Consider the following 23,151-nt stretch of genomic DNA (forward strand, 5'->3'; position numbering starts at 1 on the left):
TTCAACTGGTAGGTTGTGAGTTTGAGTCCCATGTAGAACAAAACTACCACTGCTGTGTCCCTGAGCAAGGTCCTTAACCCTCTATCTGTGTAAAATGAAATAAAATTTAAGTCGCTTTGGATAAGACGTCTGCCAAATGCTATAAATGTAAGAACAAGGTCATGTTTCTGCAGAAACTTACATATTATTAGTATAACGTATTAGATGCAACAATTCTCTGTACTGTTGTGATTGATAAAGTTAAAAGAAACATTGTGAACCCTTAATCCTTAAGATGATCTTTACTTGTGTTCATGTTGATATCCATGTGAAGTCCATGTTGTTTAGATAATAGTATACATACTGCATATACCATATATGCTGTACGGTTGTCTTAAAAATTCCAAGCCGATGGTAAGAATCAGGACAAATTCAACAAAACACTATGATTCGCCGAGGTGTTTAACAGTCTGTTATGTGTCACACTGAGATATTACATACTGTATGCTTAGTACAGCACTCTTTTCAAACACAGAGCAAACTCCAATTTAGATGCAAATATGTGATAGGAATGCGGGACATCCCCTCTTAGCATAATGCATCTTTTTTTTTCAATTCTAATTTCATATCTGACTGTTTGACAGACACCAGACAAAAGTGAATGTTATGTTGAGGATCTGAAAACAAAAAAAAATCGGAAATATAGGGGAAAAAATCAGACAGCCTCTTCCAATCTAATTAAATGTGTGTCTCACAGAAAGGCAGGTTATTGTGACTTTTTAGTGTGTTGCCATAGAAATAGTACTGATGGCAACTGCGCTGCCTGTTAACTCACAACAATGTGTAAAATCATGGCTGGGTTGTTTTCAGACCTGCATTGCCAGGATTCATTATGATAGCACTTCAGAACATCACTGTCAGTTGCAGAACTGTCCTTACATCCGTCGGTTGTGTGTGTGTGTGTGTGTGTGTGTGTGTGTGTGTGTGTAGTTCATCTCCTGAGAGGATACATGTATTCTCCAATTAGCTCACATGGTATTGTTAAAACTCCTTGTTCATATCAGTAGAGTCAAATTCAATCAGCGTTTCAATTTACTTTGTGCAACCAATGCATAAAACATAGATCTCCACACAAGCATCATGATGTCAAGCCATTTTCTTTATATAACTCAGTGTATTTTATATAACAGAAAGTTTTCTCCTAATGTTGAAATCATACTGTCTTTTTTTGGCAAGCTGATAAGATTTAAGTATAGAAAACCTCATAAATATGCTAATATATGCAAGCAAAAAAAATAATAATAAGCCCCAGACTCATAAACATATATCATTGTGCTTTCTTTCTTTTTTTTTTTTTTTTTGCCTCTGACTTTTCCCCCCCTCCGTTTCTTATTATCATAGGACAATAATGAATTTATTTGCATGGCCTTATGTAAGTCTGCATCTGTCCACAGCTATATTACTCTTCAACAAAACTCGAAACGTTTGATGTGGCTTTTGAAAGAAATTTCTAGCAAACAAAGACGTGCATAATCAAGACCCGAGACTACAATTAGAGAGTATATTTTGATTGCTATTGGATAATTATCCTGGGGATGGCCTGTTTTTAGACACCCTTCCAAGTTGAAGAACGAGACAGTAAAAGAGACAGATAGATAGAGGGAGAGATGCAGAAAAAGTAGAAGAGGGAAGAAATATAACAGCACATATGTTTACGATTTAAACAATGAGAAGTGCAGAGATTTGGATTAAACACAGGTGGACTCGACAGCAGGCTGAGTTCAGTTGGCTTTAGAGTAATACAAGGATTGTGAGACAAAGACGATTATTGGAGAAGCTCCACTGATATGATGAAACCCCCACTCTCTCCTCTCTCCAGGGACATATTACACCTCTCATTATACTACTGATTGGCCTGATTTTAGCTGAGCAGCCCATAGCATCATCCTGCCTGCACAATACCAATCCAGACAGAGCTTTAATGAAAACGAAGTTCAAAGATGCTGCGCTCACATTTTAGTGTTTTTGGAGTCTTTGGAAATTTGGTGGTTTTGAATGAGGGTGTGGAAGTATGTTCATTTTTCCCCTGATGATGATGATGATGGAAGCTTCCATCAAAAGTTTATTTTTCCAAAACTTTTTCCACTGTGCCTTAGTGAAAGCACCACTAAAGTGTTTATTTCTTTCTTTTTTTTTCTTTCAAAACCCTTGTGAAACACTAAAGAACTAAGACTTATTACTTATTTACACTCATCATCTTTATACTGTAAGCTTATGGAAGCACAATTTTAATAATTTTCTCATAGCTTTAAAAGTAGAAACTTCATCATTTTAGATATAAAAAAGAAGTTTAAAGATTCAAAGGACTGATTAATGGGATTTGCATTTGTTTTGGTGTGCTCAGGTTCTGCACTGAATTTATTTGTCATATCACACTCCACAGTGGTGTTTAATGGCTCGTATGAAAGTAGACAATCAGTGCTTTTTATATGTTTATACACTTCTGTTTTCTGTTTTTTTGCCTAGTCTACAAAGGGAATACTTTTCATAGAAAAGTTGCAACAACAAAAAAACAACCTTTCTGTTCTCTGTGATGCCCCAAGTGCTTACTCATAAGCATCTAAAATTTAAAGGTGCAAAACTCAATTACTAAAATTTGGTATACGGTAATAACAACTCACACTGAAAGCCAACAGTGTCCTGTGTAATTTTATGCCAGACTTGTAGTGATAAAATAATAGATTTTTTAACATCCCATAAGTTGATTGCCATTCCACCAGGTTAATGGGGGAAAAAATGGTTAAAAGACACAAAAACTGAACCCACATGTGTTTTTGATTACTTTTCCATCCTCATCTGGTGCTTTCCTTTCCACCTTTATTTTACATTATGATCTATTTAAAAATCCTTTGCTGTGAGCTTCACCTCTGTCATCCCTCTGTCTGTATTACCATATTACCACATTATGACGATCATTATCAACATGAACACTGCATTTATTTTCCCCTCACCCAAACAAACCCACCCCAGGCTCCCCATCATCCCGTCCCCATGCCGAATATGATGCGTGGGATACGTAGGCCTTTCACAGCTTTAAACGATCATTTTTTTATCCCATCACTCTATCACTGAACTTGAAATAAACAGTGTAATTTACAGGGCAATCCCCCCCACCACCACCACAACCGCCACCACCACCACCACTGTCCCACTACCACCAGAAATCCTCCACCTTCTCGATAGTCCGATTTGATATACTTCGATAGAGTCTTTCTTCCAGACACCATCAATTGTCTATGGATTTTTCCTCCCTCCTCTCAGCTCGAAGAGAAACAAAAAGGAGATCTGGGCGGCCTCAAGCTTGAAAGCTTTTATTGATATCGATGCGGGAGGAATATTGCCCATTTTCAGCGTTGGATCAATCAGCCTGTCATGCGGTGTTTTACGAGCCACGTCCGCGTACTGAGAGGTGGCCCTGCATTTCATGTGTATGGGTTTGTTTGTTTTTGTGTGTGTGTGCTATGTGAATGTGTGCACTGTGTGTTAGCATGTAGTGTAAGCAAGGGTCAGGATACATCTGCTTCCTTGGGAAAGATATTTGCAATTCTAATATGATTTAAATCTAATGTGGTATTAATGGGTTAATTGTGCTTCATGGTGAAATGTACACTGTCATGTTGTCCATCTGGAAGTTTGAACCAATAGAAAATTAAAAGAAGGTAATTGTTCTGTTTTTTTTCTGGAGGAACAAATAAAAATGGATGAAACTTCTAAAGTCACCAGGAATTTGCACTGATATTTGCTTAATGCTGAGGGTCAAGCACAGCTTCAAGCAAACAAATTAGTAAGCTTACCGAAAAGGAGAAATCTCTCTTTCTTTGCATCTTATTTCTTATTGAAAGCCATGTCTTTGGCCCTAGCTCTGCTCCTCAATCTAGCATACTTTAATCCCGGTATTAGGCATTTGAATCTCCTCACATCAGCAAGTGTCCCTGTCATTCTGAGGAACAAATGCTATGGCGTCTCACAGACTGTAAGAGCTACTTCGTGTATGTGTGTGTGCAGTGCAGAGATGCTCTAGTGCCCCATGGTACTAGTTAGCGTGGTGGCTGGCAGCTGGAGCGGGCTGATGGAGTGTGATGAGGGGAGCGGAGCATCACGATCACGCAGCCGAGAGATGGAGGAAGAGGAGGGGGAGGGGCGGCACACCTGGCATCCGCCACAGATGGGCATAATCATCTCCTCCCCTACCACACCACCCCAACCCCACCTCAACTGTCTCACCCGCTTCAGTGCATACACACACACACACACACACACACACACCCATTGAGGCAGCTTTATTTAGTGAGATCCAACCTCAAACACACCGCCTATAACTAATTATACCAGTATAAATCATGAAACAGATACATATGGCCTACCATATGTACATCTTTTACACTATAGTAGATACAGTATATCCATACGTGATGGATGTCTGCAAATACATAAATCGCGAGCTTGGCACATATCAATGTTTCCATACCCGTCCTCAGAAAACCTTCATATTACAACCAAGGTCTATTATCATCCTGCTGCTGGAGCTGTTTGTAGAGCATCAGTCCTTTAGCAGAGTGTGTACATACTGCAGCATGACACACTGGTTGACAGCTTAACATTTATTAGAACACAGGGTACAAATGAGACACACTTTGCACCAGAGCGTACTGAAGCACTCGGGATCACACACACACACACACACACACACACACACACACACACACACACACACACACACACACACACACACACACACACACACACACAAACACACACACAAGTAAGCAAGTATTATACCCTGTCTATTCAGTTCAACTGTGAATACATTACACAATCAGGTTGAGCAATTAAACACATCCACCGAGACTTACACATAGAAAACAAACAAGCAAACAAATCCTAATGGCTGCGAGAACAGCCGTGCTCCTGAGACACCTTCAGAGTCACTAAGGTTTTGGTTCGTGTCATTACCGAGCTTCAGGTTTGACACAACAGAGACGCTTTGTGTGCATGTAATTGATAGAACTCACAGTGGTGTCAAAATAGATTTGTTATTTTTAGCGCAAATGGTAATGCTAGATGTTATTGTGATGTACTGATTGTTGAAATTTGCAGAATCCTTCTGATAGCATTTAAAAAGAAGTAGTCAGCACAATGTTCTTAGAGATTAAACATGATTAGGCGTACTGCGATCGGAAAATAATCAGCGATACGGTGACGTGATGTTGGTCTCACATCATGCGGTCTGATGTGAAGCAACATTGCTGTCATCACCCCAAAGGGGATTATTTTCCAATATCAGCATGTCTGAAAATGTTTTTTTTCTCTAATTTGCCAATTCTAACAATTAAAGAATGACACATTGTATATTTCTTCCTTTTATAGCTGGATTTAATATTGTGGAACATCTGCAAAACAAATGAATTCTTGTTATCACTGTTTTTTATAGCAGCTGTAAACAGTTGTCCCCTCACCAGCCTCTCTTCTTTTTTAATCTCTCTCGAGGTTAATAAGAGAAAAAAAATGCAGCTTGGCCTGTTACTGAGAAACCACAAAGCCCTCTGTACTGAAGCCTTGAAGGAATTGTTACAAAAAGCACTGGAACTGGAGACTCCTTCCAAAACTCCTCACAGTAAATGTCCCTTTATGTATAAATCAAGATTTTAATCTGTTTGCAAAATAATTTAAAGCATGTTTGTTGAAGCTTCTACTGAGGTGATGTTTTGCAATTGAAATAAACCTCTGAACCAATCAGAGTCAAGCATTCAACAATAAGGAAGTTGCAGTAATATGATATGAAAGTGACTTATGTGTTTGTGACTCAGCTGAACGCTACAGGAGGAAACTGGGGCACAGGGAGGGATGAGACATAGCTTGGCAAAGTGTAATTACAATACACATGTAATAGGATGGGGGGGCACAGTGGTTTAGTGGTTAGCACGTTCTCCTCACACGTCCAGGGTTGGGGGTTCGATTCCCACCTCCGTCTTGTGTGTGTGGAGTTTGCATGTTCTCTCAGTGCCTCGGGGGTTTCCTCCGGGTACTCCGGTTTCTTCCCCCGGTCCATAGACATGCATGGTAGGTTGATTGGCATCTCTGGAAAATTGTCCGTAGTGTGTGAGTGTTTGAGTGAATGAAAGTGTGTGTGCCCTGTTTATTCCTCGATGCCCTACGACACCTGAGATAGGCACAGGCTCCCTGTGACCCGAGTAGTTTGGATAAGCGGTAGAAAATGAATGAATGAATGAATGAATGAGTGTAATAGGACATGAGACAGTGGGACAGTGAAGAATCTGCAGGTCATTAACATACAAATACTCATGCCGACAGCATCAATCAAGGGCCATATGCTTGTATTTGTTTATGTTTAATACAAATAAAGTTTTAAGAAAATATACATTTGATTCCACCTCTAAACATAACATTCACCTTTTCATGAAATACTAAATTACTAAGTTACTAATCCATGAGATAATCTCGTCGACAAGGAATTTATCATCTTGAAGGATTTGATTGCTCTTTGTCAGAAATAAACCGGACTGGAACTGCTCTCTGAGAAGTTTGTGTGAAAGAACTCTACAAGATGCTACACTTTTGATGATGGCCCTGATTCCCATGCAACTCTGTTCCTTCTTTTCCCTCTCAGCTGGACAATGAAGTGATGAAGACAGAAGAAAAACATGAGTGAACGCTGCCTCGATTATCTCGGCAGCCCAGCATTTGGTCGCTAAGCGGTTAGGGCGTTCATAGACCTGTGATTTATTTATCAAAAATATTTCACCAGGAAGCGCGCCCAGGACAGACCATCTCATGTAATGCTGACATTAAGACACCTACCCCCCCAACACACACACACACACACACACACACACACACACACACACACACACACACACACACACACACACACACACACACACATATACACACACACACACACACACACACACACACACACACTCCTCACCCTTTGGAGAGCCCTCTATTCAAGGAAACAAAAGGGTCTGCTACACATCCCCTCTTCTCCTTTGATGTTTATTTTAGTAGCCCACCCCTGCCGCTCTGGGCCCTTTAGTGTCCAGCCAGGTACAACAAGCTCTACTTTGTCTCAAGCCTGCCTCTCAGGCTGACCTAGTCACGAGGACAGCCAACTATTAAGCACTTTACTTGCAGCCTTCACTTAGATCCCTACGGCTGTAGAAAGCAGCCTGAGGGGGGACATCTAGCAAAGGTTAGCTCCAAGCACAGAGAGTGCGAGAAAGAAAGAAAGGGCGGTCCTTCACACTCTCTCAAGCCCCAGTGACGGGCTAGTGGGAGTGGTAATGTTGCTGGTGGAGTGTGTGTGTTTCCTTTCACTGGCTGCCAATCCATCAAGACTCAGGCTACCGCTGTGAGGCCCGTCAGCCAGCACAGAAAAGAACAAGAGCTGGCTACAGAGCCCCCCTTCCCTCTACAACCATCACTCATCTCCATCATGCTGAACTCTCCATGACCTTTTCCCTTACGTTCCTCCATTCTTTACACTGCTTAAGCGCCAGCTTCCAGCCATGCGGCGTCTCGACACAGCCAGCGTTTTTGCATCGAGGCTTATTTGTGCTGGTTTATTTACATATTGACATTTGATAGTAAAACTGACACTTATCAGAGAAATTAAGAGGAGCTCCATGTCCCCTTATGTGGCTTCTGGTATCGTGTTTGATTCCAAATGCATGCTCATGGTTACAGACAGTCTGTCTCAATTCTCGAGAACCATGACGAAAATAAGTCTCCGTGTCTATTAAAGTGGACAAACAAAAGAAAACAAAACAACCACATTAAAAACAATTTTTCCATCGCGTGTTCCACAGAAAAGTGGTGCAAGGGCAAAAGAATGAAACGAAAATAAAATAACAAACCCATACACCAGTTAAACCATCACTGTCTCTGCTGATGGAATTGATTTCTGATGAATGAGATTACATCAGGTTAAAGCACACATGCCCGTACTTATCATTTTATCCTGACCCACATCTCTCTAATCCAAACTTACTTTTCCACCCCACTTTGTTGTTTGTCAATGAGCAAATCGCATTTGCTTGCGTTGGCCGAAGCTTGCCGTTATGAAATTCGCAGGGTCTAAAACCAATCTGACATCGTTGGCCCTGCTCGACGGGCGGTGAATCGTGTTACTGTGATGAAGGCCCGAGGACAATGTCTGTGTCTTTATGACGGGGCTGCTCGGCAATATCACGTCCAGCCGCAAAACACACCAAAAGCCATAAAGCAAGCCTGACCGCCGGCGCTAGCTAATCACATGAACCCTCAAATCGGGACACAATATTGTCTGAATTCTATTTGTATCGGTGCAAGTGACCTACAGATGACTCATTTTCAACTTTAAAGGAGGAGGAAAGGATGAGAGGCAGGCTGTGTGTGTGTGTATGTGTGTGTGTGTGTATGTGTATGTGTGTGTGTGTGTTTGAATGGGCGGGAGGGGGTTGTTTTTCAACTTTAAGATGGATGTGCCAGTATCCAGTGTGATTAGAGAAATGGATAACTCACTAACATCTGTGCAAACTACAATAAAGAGGGATTTAGTGTTGCCCTGAGGAAGGCAAGGAGAGGCTGTCTGTCCATTAAACGCTTTATTACAGAGCCAGCAGCTCTGTTCTAACTCACTTATTTTTGCCTGCGCGGTGGCTCGGCCTCTGTGACTGCCTGTCATCCTGAGCAGACAACGCTCCAGGCGCTCCTCTCACTCTCTCTCTCTCTCTTTTTCTTTCTCAAACTGATTCCTCTCCCTCTCCATTTTTCTACCTCAATGCCTCCTCCCTACCCATCCCACCTCTCTCTTTCCTATGTGTACCATCTTGTCTTCCTTTACTTCTCTCTCTCTTATTGTATCATCATCATCTCTCTCTCTCTCTCTCTCTCTCTCTCTCTCTCTCTCTCTCTCTCTCTCTCTCTCTCTCTCTCTCTCTCTCTCTCTCTCAATCTCGATCTGTCTCTCTTTTTTACCCCTCGTCTGCCTGAGAGTGCACAAGGTAGATGACAATCAAATGACTCATTGAGCAGCTGGAGTGGTCGGCCCGGGCGAGGGCTTAACTACGTAAAGTGAGCATGATCATGTCACACTTCGCAGTGCTCGTTGGCTGTAGCCGTGGCAGCAGGAGAAAGAAGGAGGGTCTTGTTCTTAAAGAGACAGTGACACAGAGGAAGAAGGCCTGGTTTAGACAGCACAGGGGCTAATATCTGATCTCAGCTGTGCAGGACAGATGGCTCAGGGTGGTGCTTGGGGGGTCATAGTTGCTTGTGTATAGGTATGTTTTGGACATGATTCAAACACTTTGGCTGGATTTTAGATGAAGGAGGCTTTTAAGCACAAGGTTAAAAAGAGATGGTAGGATTTTCAAGTTCACGTTGCTCACCTTTTTGACCTTTCTAAGGTACATAAAGGGTAATTGAGGCAAACAAGATTTTCAACAGAATAAAAATAAACGAATGAAAATGATAGTAGGAAATTAAGCAAAGTAATCAAGCGATTAATTAAATACATTAATAAGGATTATTGTAGGTTTTCTTCGTCAATGGAGTGGTATCCTGATCGATATATCTTTTGTACCATTTAAGCGTCCCTTTCCCCTACAAAGCTGTGTGTTGCGTCCCTTTAAATTTTTACTCTAAAAACTATAAACTGATTACAGTCTATCATATCCATGCCCCCAGCTACAAAGTTAACTCCAAGGAACAGTATAGTTTAGTACCATTTTTCGGAGAGATATGTAAGCTGTTCGTCTAGGTTGTGAATAAGAACATCCATTTCATTTTCAATCCTTTTTTCCGTCCTTGATTAAAATACTATATTGTTTAGTTTAATGCACATGAACATGCTGGTTTACTGTATGCAAACGTTCACAGCTAACCAAATGAATATGACGTAAACACATGAGCTCAATGTGTAAGAGAATGAGAGAACAGAACACACCAACCCAGTAAGAACACACAAACCCAGGACGAGTATTCAGTGTTCTAGCGCTTATTTAAACACAACTCAAACCCTATAAGAGTTATTTCAACCCTGCTTATTTAACTGTCTATGCAATACTGTTTGGCACAGCATATTTGCGGTGTGTGTAAATCCTGTGTGTTTCTTATAGAGGCAAACCTCCTCCGCAAGTACTGTTGATAGATTTTATACTTGAAACAGGCAAGGCTATAAGATAGGTAATGTATTGTCAAACCATGACAAACACGAGAGCCTCCCTCATTAAATGTCCCTACATGCCATTTCAAATCTTAACTCTCTCTCTCTCTCTCTCTCTCTCTCTCTCTCTCTCTCTCTCTCTCTCTCTCTCTCTCTCTCTCTCTCTCTCTCTCTCTCTCTCTCTCTCATTCTCTCTCTGTGTGTGTGTGTGTGTGTGTGTGTGTGTGTGTGTGTGTGTGTGTGTGTGTGTGTGTGTGTGTGTGTATGTGTGTGTGTATAGAGACAAGAATTGATGCCCCATGTTTGGCTAATTAAGACGGCAGTAGACGTTTCCGAGCGCGTGAGATGGCGGAGAGGTGCTAATTCATAATTGACGTAATGAATGGAGTCTGTCTGTTAGCTTTTTAAACGCCGGCGATTTCACCATGATTAGCTGACACGTACCTTTGTGTGAATAATGAAAATATGTGCCGTGTTCTGAGCTTTAATGAATCCTGGGCCAATCTCGGGCTGCATTTTTTTCCGACAGCCATCTCTCTCTCTCTCTCTCTCTCTCTCTCTCTCTCTCTCTCTCTCTCTCTCTCTAGCTCGCCTCCCGCAATGGCTGTCGTCAGAGGAATGGGCCTTGTTTGACATGGACACTTTGTTAAATAAAATCTTATTATATTCTACTGAGGTAGTACTTCACCCAGAAGACAGAGCAAGAGAGAGAGAGAGAGAGAGAGAGAGAGAGAGAGAGAGAGAGAGAGAGAGAGAGGGAGAGAGAAAGACTAAAACAGCACATTCCTTTCAGCTTAGTGGCCAGTATGGACTGGTATCAGAAACTGAGGCGTGAGCCACCGCATGTGTGTGGGACTGTTTATATGTTTTGCGTTTGCCAGCAATCTGGTGTGTTATATCTGTACTTACCCAAGCTTCAAAGCCCAGCATGCGCCTTCACTTTGGTAGGCTTTACCGCCCACCGTAAACAATAATTACAATCAGCAGTGTCAGTGAGACGGTCCAAGTGTTTTTATTAAGGTGTGCTTGGAAACTATACTATTAATCCTGAAGAGTGAAGCGATGTTTGTTAACATTAGCTTGGCTTCATCTGAGCAACCCTGAAAAATGTTCCACATTTGTGAAACAAACATGTTTTATGCATATCATAAACCCAGACATATGTCAGAACAGCTTGTTTTTTTCCGGCTCTGGCTGTAACGTATGAAATCGTTGAGCGCCTATGCTCTATGATGAGGCTTGCGTGGTTGAGTATTTCTTAACATGTTACTTTATGCCCTCGTATCTCTGTAGCCAAGTCACTCAGACACAGGCCTAAACAGACAGCTAAAATAACACCCTGGCAGAGTAAACAAAGAGCGATTACGCCCATGGGAGTGTGGTGTCTGCCCGGGCCTTATGCTTAGCACCCTTCGCCCTCCTCCTCCTCCTCCTCTCCTGTCCATTCTGACACACAGTAGCTGAGTCGTCATGTTGCACTGTTTACCCTTCTGGAATAAACACGTACATATGTAAGTGATCTTTGAACATGAATTTACAAATTTTGCATTGTTAGAAGCTCTTCAATTCTTCCATGATATAGTAAAATATTGTACTATCATATAATGCTTGTCAGTTTTGAATCTGATGACTGCCAGAGTTCCACTTCGCTACTCGTTTATTTTGCCTTATTGCATCCGGTTGCGTTGTATAAAACATGTAAGAGAAATAAACATACCCCCCTGAATGTTCTGCATCTGCAAGCCAAAGGACAAAAGGATGAACAAAAATATGTGAAGCTGCACCACAAAAAAGATTTATTACCAAAATGAACATAGTCATATGAGAGGCATGAAGGGGATTAGGGCCATTTGGAGCGCTGGGTTATTAGTACTGCAGCAGAGTAATTGGGCCAATCAGAGCGCAGCAGAGGTGTGAGCTCCGTCTCTGATGCCCATCAGCTGTCGAGCTGGGCCAGCTGGGTGACATCATGGGGTCTGTTTCCGTGGTGATGATTGACACCGTGTCTGTCAAAGCAGGAGAGAGACATGCATGTGACTTGTCATTAGCAGGGAAGAGAAGAGCGGGGGTTGGGGTGGCGTCACATCACTGCCACTCTCCACCGCTCTCTCTAATCGCCTGCCCATTGGCACTAAGGCGGCGTAAACATTAGCACAGGGGAAAGAAACGAATGCATCTCATCAACGTGCCGCAGAGGAGATCATGCTTCCCCCACCCCCTCCCACCCTTTTCACTCTCCTTTAAATTGCTAAATTAAATGCAGAGTAATGCAATTTCTTTTTTGTTCTGGTTTTAGCTGCTGTATTGTTCAGTCCTTGATTCACCCTATGTTTAAAGAAGTTTTTTGTTGCGTGTGGCATGAATCCTGTGTGAACCTGAATAACAACTTAATTAATGAAATAACTGCTCGCTGTGCTTGTTGGACAAAAGCATAGAGGCATAATAACATATTGCATTATATATGCATAATAACATTTTAGTGTTAATTAAATTTAAATGAAAATCAATCGTAATTCAACTTTAGAGATGCTAAACTGCTGATAGTATAAAATAAGAGATTTATGTAGCAATTAGTTGTGTGATGATTTGGTGTCTATCTGGTTAGTGTGCTATTATGTTTGCTCTCTGTGTGGCAACTTCATTGTTCCTGAAAGATGATGGAATTATGAAAGGAGGACAAAATAGATTTTTGGCAGATGATGAGCTATCTATCTATCTATCTATCTATCTATCTATCTATCTATCTATCTATCTATCTATCTATCTATCTATCTATCTATCTATCTATCTATCTATCATCTATCTATCTATCCATCCATCCATCCATCCATCCATCCATCCATCCATCCATCTATCTATCTATCTATCTATCTATCTATCTATCTATCTATCTATCTATCTATCTATCTATCTATCTATCTGACCCAAAGTTTGTGGACACCTGACCATATGCGCTTAAGACTACCTTTCCAGATTTAGTTCTCCATCACTGTTATACCAACCTCCACTCTTCTGGTAAGGCTTTCCACTAGATTTTGGTATGTGGCTGTAGGGGTTTGTGGTCCTTCAACCACAAGTGCATTAGTGAGAGCATTGATTAGCACTGATATCAGACAGGAGGTTCAGTCAGCGTTCAATTATTCCCAAAGGTGTTCAGTGGGGTTTTGGTCATGGCTCTGTGCAGGACACTCACGTTCTTCGACACCAACCCGGACAAGCCATGTTTCGATGGAGCGTGCTTTGTGCACAGGGTGCTTTGTCATGCTGGAACTGGTTTGGGCATCTTAGATCTAGTAAAGGCATATTGTAACACTACTGTAATGTTAAAGCATCCATTCGAGACAATTGTATGCTTTTGAATCTGTGGCTACAGTTAGCCACATAAGGGTGTGATGCTAAGGTGTCCATATACTTTTAACCATATACAGTATGTCATGTATGTATCTGTTGAAGTAGGGGGTGTGGTCAAGCGTCAGCTGTGGAAGGAGGGAAAGCAGGTTAAACTGGCAGGTAATGCGTGATGATTCTCACCTGTGTCTTACAGCAACAGTGCATTCGGCAACTGGCAAAAAAAGAGAGAGAGTTCGATATTACTGGCAGAACTTGTGAGACACACACTCTATGGGCATGAACTTGAACTTGACAGATTGAAAGCTGAGAATACAGGATGGACCCATTTCTGTTTAGTTACTTTGGCACGGAATGAATTAATGCGATCCCGGATTCAGCTGAGATTTCACATGTCTCCTGAGACTTTCTCCACATCTAGGTTTGTTATAAATCTTATATTTTTGTGACTGTGTCAATTTGAGATACAAAACTCTAAATTATGACTAATATTACACTAGAACTAAACCTCTACATACTTTTTTTAACATTACATTAGCAATAAGCTGCTAGTAAGTTATAAATCCTTACACTGGTTATTAGCTAATCATTTGATACTAGTGCATAATTAGTGCTAACTGCAGATATGCTTTAAAGCCATTGCTAATATTAGTTTAAAGTGCTAGTCCATGGCATCAAAAGAAGTTACTTACCACAGCCTGCCACAATTAGTACAGCACTATCATCTATTCATCCATCCATCCATCCATCCATCCATCCATTCATGGCTCTTTTTCAAAGGTGTTCATTCATTCATTCACTCACCTACAATTTTCATGTCCATTCATCCACTGATCAATCAACCCATTCATTTATCCATCCATCCGTCCATCAATCCATTCATCCATCCATCTATCCATCTATCTATTCATCCGTCTATCCATCCTTCCATCCATCCATTCATCCACCCACCTATCCATCTATCCATTCATCCATTCAACCACCTATCATTCTTCCATCCATCCAACTATCAATCTTACCGACCATAAATCGACCCATGCATCCAAAACTGGGCTTTAACCAAATAGCAGCTTTATAGAAATCTGAATCTATCTGATGGTATTTTTTTTTTTTTTTACCATCTGTTTTTTTTTTCTGTTCAAATCCACACTGTATTGTACTGTATTCTTCTCTGTTCTTGTATACATGCTGAAGATGTTTATCAGCTTCTGACAATTTGGATCAGAATGACATCCTTGTTTCTCGATGGCTATTAGCGTCGGGCATTCTTCTGTGACTAATTGTAGCAGAGTTTTTGTGTGTCTACAGGGGCAGCAATAACACACAGACCCCTCAGCCATCATCTCCACCCCTCACCATCACTCCTGTCATCAGAATGACATCTCTGATTCACCCGTTTAACAGCAGTGTCACGATCTCTCTCTTCCTGAACACACTATCGGGCCACATTTCTAGTGGACGCATCGTCTCAGATTAAAGCATTGTATTGCGCTTTTGTATGCTCAGCAATGGTACAGATGTTTACACTCAAGCCTTGTGAAACACATCTGTTAAAGGCAAAACCAAATATCCAGGTGCATACTGAAGTGGGTGCGAGCTACGAAGAGAAGATTAATTAGCTAACACTTTAAATTAATGTCCATTGATAGACCTTTAATTAAGGTGTAATTAATTATCATTACAACGCCAGCTAATTATGTGTCATTACGTAAAACTAACCAAAATAATTGAATTAATCTAAGGTGATTCCAAGACATTCCACTTATTTGCAAAGCCAGCATGTTGGTCTGTAAGTAACGTTGTCTGTGTTATTATTCATCGTACGCGTTCTTGCATACTAAACATGGTGGCAGCCAACTGCACATCCGAATGGCAGTGTCAGGTCTGGTTAATTTCACGAAAATCTCCATGGTTTTTTTCTGCACGAGCACAACAAAAACATGGCTACCACTATCTAGACACTGCTGTATGCCTTGCTTTTGCCATTTTTTTTTTTTTTTTTTACAGTCGGGTGGTAGTGAGACTGATTAGAGCAGTGTGTGCTGTATCCTTGGGTCTCTGTCTTTTACGCTCCTGCTGTTTTGTTTAAGATGGAAATCCCCATAAGGCCCTGGAAGACTGACGGATCTTCAGCAAAGTTCACACTGTCTGCATCGTGAAATGCACTGCGCCCGCCCAAAACTGTCAAAACGACAAACAGTACATCTCCCCGGCAAGCCGAGCTCAGATACCACAGCCCGTGTCACAGCAAATGGACGACATCTTCTGCATGTGCCTGATAAGGCCACTCACCTCACCATGACCTGACTTGATGTACACACACATGCTCTCTCTCTCTCTCTCTCTCTCTCTCTCTCTCTCTCTCTCTCTCTCTCTCTCTCTCTCTCTCTCCCTCTCACACACACACACAACGACACAACGACACAAATCCTCTCCCCATCCACACTCCATCTCTCTGTCTATCTCTTACATGACTTCTTGCAAAGACATCTGCATGTCTCAACCACGCCTCATATAGTGCACAGAATGTCTTTCGCAGCTCGATCTGTCAATCATTTTCATCTTGTCCAACCCGATGACACCCGTGTCAATCAAGTTCACATCACACACATGACTCCCTCTGGCTATCATCCTCCATCTGTTGTGTCTCTTACACAGCAAGGGTAGAGCTATTGAGAACTATGTATCGGTGCGAGATGCACAAAAAAAGCCAACCCAGAAGAACTGCAGGTACAGGGAGCGTTTTGCCAAGCCAACAGCACAGCTAAGGCTCGTGCATGAATTGATTGACAGCTCATGATTGTCCCTCCTCAGCTGTGACATGCTAGCAAAGTACCTCCTCCTCTTCATCTGGCTTTGCCTTTTTTCATCTTCTCCCGTATCTCTCTCTGTCTCACTCATACACTCGCTCGCTTTTTTCCTCCTGCGTGCGTGTGTCAAAATGTCAATTTCCGTGCGACAGGATGTGACAAGGCCCGTTGCCCGGGGGGACGGCTGGGAATAGAGGGCCTCACAAATTGATTTTGATTTTATTCCAAATCATTCAGAGTGTTTAGCTCTAATGGGAGCTGATCAGAGAGCGGTCCGGAGTACGGCACCAGGGCTGGAGATTAGTTCTGTCACTCGGGCGATCAGTGCCCGTCAAGCCCACTCCAGCTCAGAGTGGCACGCTAAGGCATGGACCGATCAGAGCCACCATCCCGCACGTTATATAACCTCCACAGCTCAGCTCATGTGTCATGCTGCTCAACATGAGAATTTCCACCCACCAAGTTCTGAGCTATTAGAAACATATCCTAATGTTTTGAATTTGTTAAAATAGAGCCATTACTTCATGTGAGCATACTAGCCTTGAGGATAATGAGGATAAAACAGAGATCTGTGCTGTTCCAGACATCCCCTGTTTGAAATATCTGCTACAGTAGATATTAAATACTTTTTGTTATTATTACTTTTGGTGCCAGAAAAGGCCAACTGTACTTTTACACTGCTTATGGTTTCAGTATCAAAGTTTCTCAAGGGTCTGGGTTGCTTTTCTTGGTTCTTTCTCAAAATTTGTTATTCACATGCAACAAAGCATTTTGAATGCAGAAGTGTTTTATTACATTCATGTCAAGGTAAAAAATCAAATCAAATAAACTTTCCCACAATTAATTGCCTCCAATGTAGAACTAGACCTCTGACTTCCTGACACTACGGAGACTCCTTAAGATTAATGCTGAGTCCCAAAAGACATATTATACACAGTGCTCTTACACTATGCACTATCTATGCACTATGTACTCTATTGCATAGTGCATGAGTCTTAGAAAGGAAGTATCAAATGGAGCATTAACATTTTTACAGACTGGAAATATAAATATAAGCAATATAATTCCCAGGCAATGGCAGATGACATCAAAGTTTTAGCAGAATAAGCTGAATTGATAGGATGTTATAAAATAAATCTCATCACAAAAGCTAATTTTAAAGACGACTGTATGATGTCTTGTCCACCTGAGTGTCATCGGCCATCTTGAATCTTTTTCCTTTTCAGCATCAGCCCTGGTAGCTCCGCCCCTCTTCCACTACATAACCAAGCACTGCGTGCGGGAAGTGACCAACATTCCACACATTGTTTTTTTTTTTTTTTCAGTTAAGTATGCGCATAATCTACTTCACTACACACCGCACTACTCACACTATTTATACTACACAATGGTGAACAAATTTTTACTTGAACTCTTTGTTTACTGTTTTCTTACACTGTTTTTTTTTTATTCTCCTACGCTACTGTAAATGGTTTTCTTTCTCTCTGCCTGCTAGCATTTCTTGTTAACAGTGTTGGCATTGCTGCAGATGGAATTTTAAATGCGGAAAGATCTCATGGGACGGTTCTAGAAAAGCAACACTGCACAAAGATCATTGTTAAATAATCTCTCTCACAGTTCTTAACTTTACTGCGAGATTTTAAGATGGGCGTATATTCAGTGGTTCAATCCAGTAGCCATCGAAGCAGATGAGTCTGAGTCGAATAAGTCATTAATGCTGCTTTCACAACAACCATAAATGAGAACATATGTCACCCAAAGCCAGAGGCATTCTAAAATGACATAGCCGTAAAAATGCGCTACTCATCTGCACACTGATAATCAGTGCCTATAACTGTCTCTGTCAGCCATCTTTGTCACCATATGTGAGCCAGTTGCACTTTGGGAAGTTGGAGCAGGATGGCAGGCTGCTTTGTGGTGGGTAGGGAACAAGACGCCGCTGGCAGCACAAATGTAGCACCATGTACAAGGGCTTCTAATTTGCAAGTGCTTGATGGGCCTGAACTTTTTGAGCCAATCGAACGTGACAGCATCAAAGAGTGAGCTAAGGCAGAGAAACTTTACTGCCGCTCTGTCAGACAAGACGTCCCACGAGAGATAGAGTGAGAAGGAAAGAAGGAAGGAGGAGGCAAAAGACGACCGGAGCGGTGTGTGTGTGTGTGTGTGTGTGGGTGTTAATATCAGGTCACGTGTAAATGCAGAAATGTAACCAAACAAATTTGTATGCACAAAAATACACATGTAGGCTGTTTACACCAGACGTAGAGCATTTCATGAAAATTACAGAGTCACAATTGTAATATTCGCTGACAGTGACACTTTCTCAAAAGGCTGCCATGTACGTACCTTGTGTGGTATGAATCAGGACGTTTTAAAGTGATTAAAGTTGTCATGGCGACACACATACACACTGGCATGAAAATACACACCTTACTCTAACTGGCATAATGCAAATATATTTGTGGGCAAAAACAGTCATTTACTGTACGGACTCAAACACAGAGCTGATACTGACCAGCACATTTGTACAGTAAGAACAAGAACTGGGCCAAGACTTGATTGTCCACCAAATTCCATTGATTTAATTAAGCCTGTTTGGTTAATAGGTTTGTTTTCACTTTGAAGAAATGACAGAGAATGTAGTTTTTCCGCAACTGGAAAATCCTCAAGACAGAAAACTTTGTTTTTAAAATATACATTTCTAGATAGCATAGCTCTTTAATAAACTAAACCTTTTTAATTATAGGCAGATATATAATATAATACAATAACAGGCTTTGAGAAGCTCATTAAATGAAAGATATTAAACTTTATGGTGGTCCGAATAACTCTGCTTAACATCAGGCCACATCACAATGAGTGTTACACTGTATGTGTTGTTGCATGTGGTGACAAAGATGCATATAAGTAAACTCTGTACCTTTAGCTCTTCTTGATGGCAATTTGGAGCATGATACAACAAACAAATACCCAGTGGGAAAAGGAGTGTCAGTTTTCTATAAGTTTTGCTATGAGAAAATTCTAGAAAATTCATCCAGCACAGGTATTGATAGGCCGGCTCTCCCCGCAGTCGGTCAGGTGAACTGATCTGGCTTTGCCTGTGGAATCAGTTTCACTCAACAGCATCTCATCAGGTCAGGCTGGACTTATTAAAAACTTTCGTCAAAGTGACACAGGGGCACGGCTCTCCAGGAGGGGTGTGTACTAGATTGGCATGACAGCAGGCAAAATGCCAGGCTCCCTAGGGGAGCACAGTGGAGCCACTGCCCCTAAGCCAGTGCCCTTATACCAAGGACAGACATGGCATTATTCTCTAGTGAAATGGTAGCTTTCACAAAAAAGAGACTGAGAGAAGCTGTCACGTTTTGTTTGCTTATCCTGCCTCCTTGTCTGGCTTTTAGTGAAGAGAATTAAGGTTGGTTTTGGTGTGGTTACCAGATAAAACAAACACTGCAGATGATGTAGCAGATGAGTCACTCAGCACAATGAATTTCTTCTTAAAGGTATGAGCATCAAGATAAAGAAAAGTCAATCAATTACTAGTATGTTACACATGTTGAAGGAATACTCCAGTCTTTTTTTAGTTTCCTCCTTTCATATTTATCAAAACATGTACTGTACCTGATGGGCAATTAATTTGGGCTATTATTAAATTTCCTGTACTAAAAAAAAGAGCATACAAGATACAAGATAACTCAAAACTCATAATGAAAGACCTGTGGGCATTATACATAGAAAAGGGCCTTATGTAGTTTTAACCTGAAGCAATATAGAATTAGCATGTAATAATTCCGGTTTCACTTTTCCTATGGATCTGCCTTAAAATGCTTAAAAAGTTTGAGACAACTACATATACACTAATTGATTGATTGATTGATTGATTGATTGATTGATTGATTGATTGATTGATTGATTGATTGATTGATTGATTGATTGATTGATTCATTCATTCATTCATTCATTCATTCATTCATTCATTCTGGGTACTCCGGTTTCCTCCCCGGTACAAAGACATGCATGGTAGGTTGATTGGCATCTCTGGAAAATTGTCCATAGTGTGTGAGTGTGTGAGTGAATGAGAGTGTGTGTGTGCCCTGTGATGGGTTGGCACTCCGTCCAGGGTGTATCCTGCCTTGATGCCCGATGACGCCTGAGATAGGCACAGGCTCCCCGTGACCCGAGAATTTCGGATAAAGCGGTAGAAAATGAATGAATGAATTAATGAATGAATTCATTCATTCATTCATTTATCCATTCATCTTCAAGGCACAGCTTTATCCAGGGCCAAAAAGCCCATCCTAGTAACACTGACCACAATGTGGGAAAGCACCATTGACCACACACACACACTTTCACACATTCATTCACACCTATCAATATTTGGGATGTGAATGCAACCCCAAAAATTCACATGAATCCAATTTGGACGCAAGAAGAACATAAAAACTACTGTGGTCCCATTGGAAAAGTGTCTGAATCTGCATTTCTGAATGAAATAATTGAAGAGAGATAAAATAAATGGGGCTGAAGTATCCAGGAAATCATGTGTTTTGCATAAACATTTATTGACGCCATAATAGCAGCCCTTCAGTTATTACTAAGAGTCGAGTAAACAGGTTCTCAGTTTTCCTTCTAGGTGTCAAAGTTCTAGTCCATAGTAATCATACTGAGCGTTCCTTTAAGGCATACTTAAAATTATTGCCAATGTGATGTGTTTGAAAAAAAAAAAGAAACTCAAAATAATAAATTCTCTGTATGAAAGTTCTGCTGACAGCTTTCCATCCACAGCTTTTACTCCATTATCTTGAGACATTATCATCTATGCACAAGTGTGTGGTTTATGGAGACGTGGGCGTGAAGCCTCACCTGCATGCCAGCCTTTTTAGTGGCTGTTTTTTTTTATTCTATAAAAGGCTTGGAGCTAAGCACTTTCCCTCCCTTTGTGAGCCACAGAGCTGCTTTAAGGTGCCTGCTAATGCCATGAGGAGACAGGATCTAATAGATTGATACACAGGTTTTGACATGCTATTTGAGCGTGCGGCCGCTCCATAATTGGCCACGTCATCATGCATTAAATTAACAATATATAGAGGAGTGCCCAGAGACGAGTGTCTTTGGCCGATCCGTCAGCCTTCAGGACAAACCACATCTGACAGCTCTCACTATCTCTGAGGGGATAAGAGCAGGAAGAGAGGGAGGGGAAGAGGGCAGAGATGTGGAGAAGAGGGAGAGTATTTGGGCAGAAGGCCTCTGTAAAGTATTCTGGCTATTGATGAGAATCCAAGATCAGTTTATTGAGTCGCTTTGTGGCTTGTTTCATCCATGACTGTACGTCTGTGATCTGTCCATCCAAGAAACGTAGACGTTTGTGTTTAATCCCACTTGCTTCGCATGTTTATTTATTCATCCGTTCATTTGTCTTGAGTCTGGATGTCAGTAAACTTGTGTGTCTTCCAGCTTTGGTGTTTGCCTCTGGTAAAGTTAAAGCCGCCACTTGTGATTTGCCATGGATACATGCCAACATTGTCTGGAACCCAAGCTTTATTTCATCCAGCGTATTGTTTGCTTTGGTGACATCATCAGCTTAAGTGTCACTAACTTGTGAATGTGTCTGCATGACTGGCTTTTTTTTTTACAGGCAACTCAGACTTCCTGGCCCCACTGTGAGCCAATATACATCAACTACTGTTCCGCCTCTGTAATTGCCCGGGAATCCACAGCTTCCACTTCCATGTGTTGTACTTAATAAGGCTATCATTATAATGATTAGCCAATCTTTGAGACCTGCCGTTAGTGCATAGTACAAAGACAGGGTAGGAAAATGTACCTTGAGTTTCTTAGATATATATAATATTGCTCTTTGTACAGAAAGATTGCTCATGTGTGTATGTGTGCATACTGCAGAAATTATTAAAATATATCACATCATGCTGTGTTTGGGTACGACGGGTGGCATGGTGTATTATGGAAACACTGACACTCCACATTTTGATCTTTAAATTACCTTGCAATAGGAGAAGTGACCTTTTTGTAGAAGCTATATAAAGGTGCGATCTATGCAGGGTCTCCATCTTTTGATTTATTAGCATAAAACCTAAAATTGAACATATTATATTGCCCCCTGTTCTGACGCAAGACTTCTGCAGATCTTTGGTATTTGAAGCTCCCAATGTTTCTGTAATTTTTTTTTTTATTTCCAGTGCTAAGTATGTATGCTGTACGCTGACGGTACAGGGAAGAACATGCCATGTGTTGAAATGCAATCACTGCTGATTCTCAAATTTATGGCTTCTGAACTGTCGAACAAGGACTTCTTTGGATGAAAGTATTATTCACACATCAATGGAAATATGAAAATATCATTCACACATGACTCACACAGCCATCCTTGCCTTCGTTTTCTCTTCAGTATGGTCACACTCCACCCCTGTATATTCACACAGAATTATCACAGATCTCGTCAAAGGGTCCAGGTTTATTTTCCTTTGTGACGGAAATAGCCATTGAACACACAAGCTTTGTGCGAGGAGGAAGCTGGCGAGACAACACAGACTGCTTTATAGCGCCGCCACAATAGAGGATCACAATGGCGTCCTACTGAGACAGTGGCACACAACACAGGATTACACCAAAAGGGGACTTAAAGAGACCCAGATGAAAGAACAGAGGGGTGTTGAACACCACCTATTAGACATAACTCTGCTCTAACATAGCTCATGGACAAGCAACCACACCTTAGAAGCAAACCTTTTTAAACATGTAAAGTAAAAAGCTGAGGTAAAAATGAAG

Source organism: Tachysurus fulvidraco, chromosome 1, assembly GCF_022655615.1.
Source record: "Tachysurus fulvidraco isolate hzauxx_2018 chromosome 1, HZAU_PFXX_2.0, whole genome shotgun sequence".
In the NCBI taxonomy this organism is placed as follows: Eukaryota; Metazoa; Chordata; class Actinopteri; order Siluriformes; family Bagridae; genus Tachysurus; species Tachysurus fulvidraco.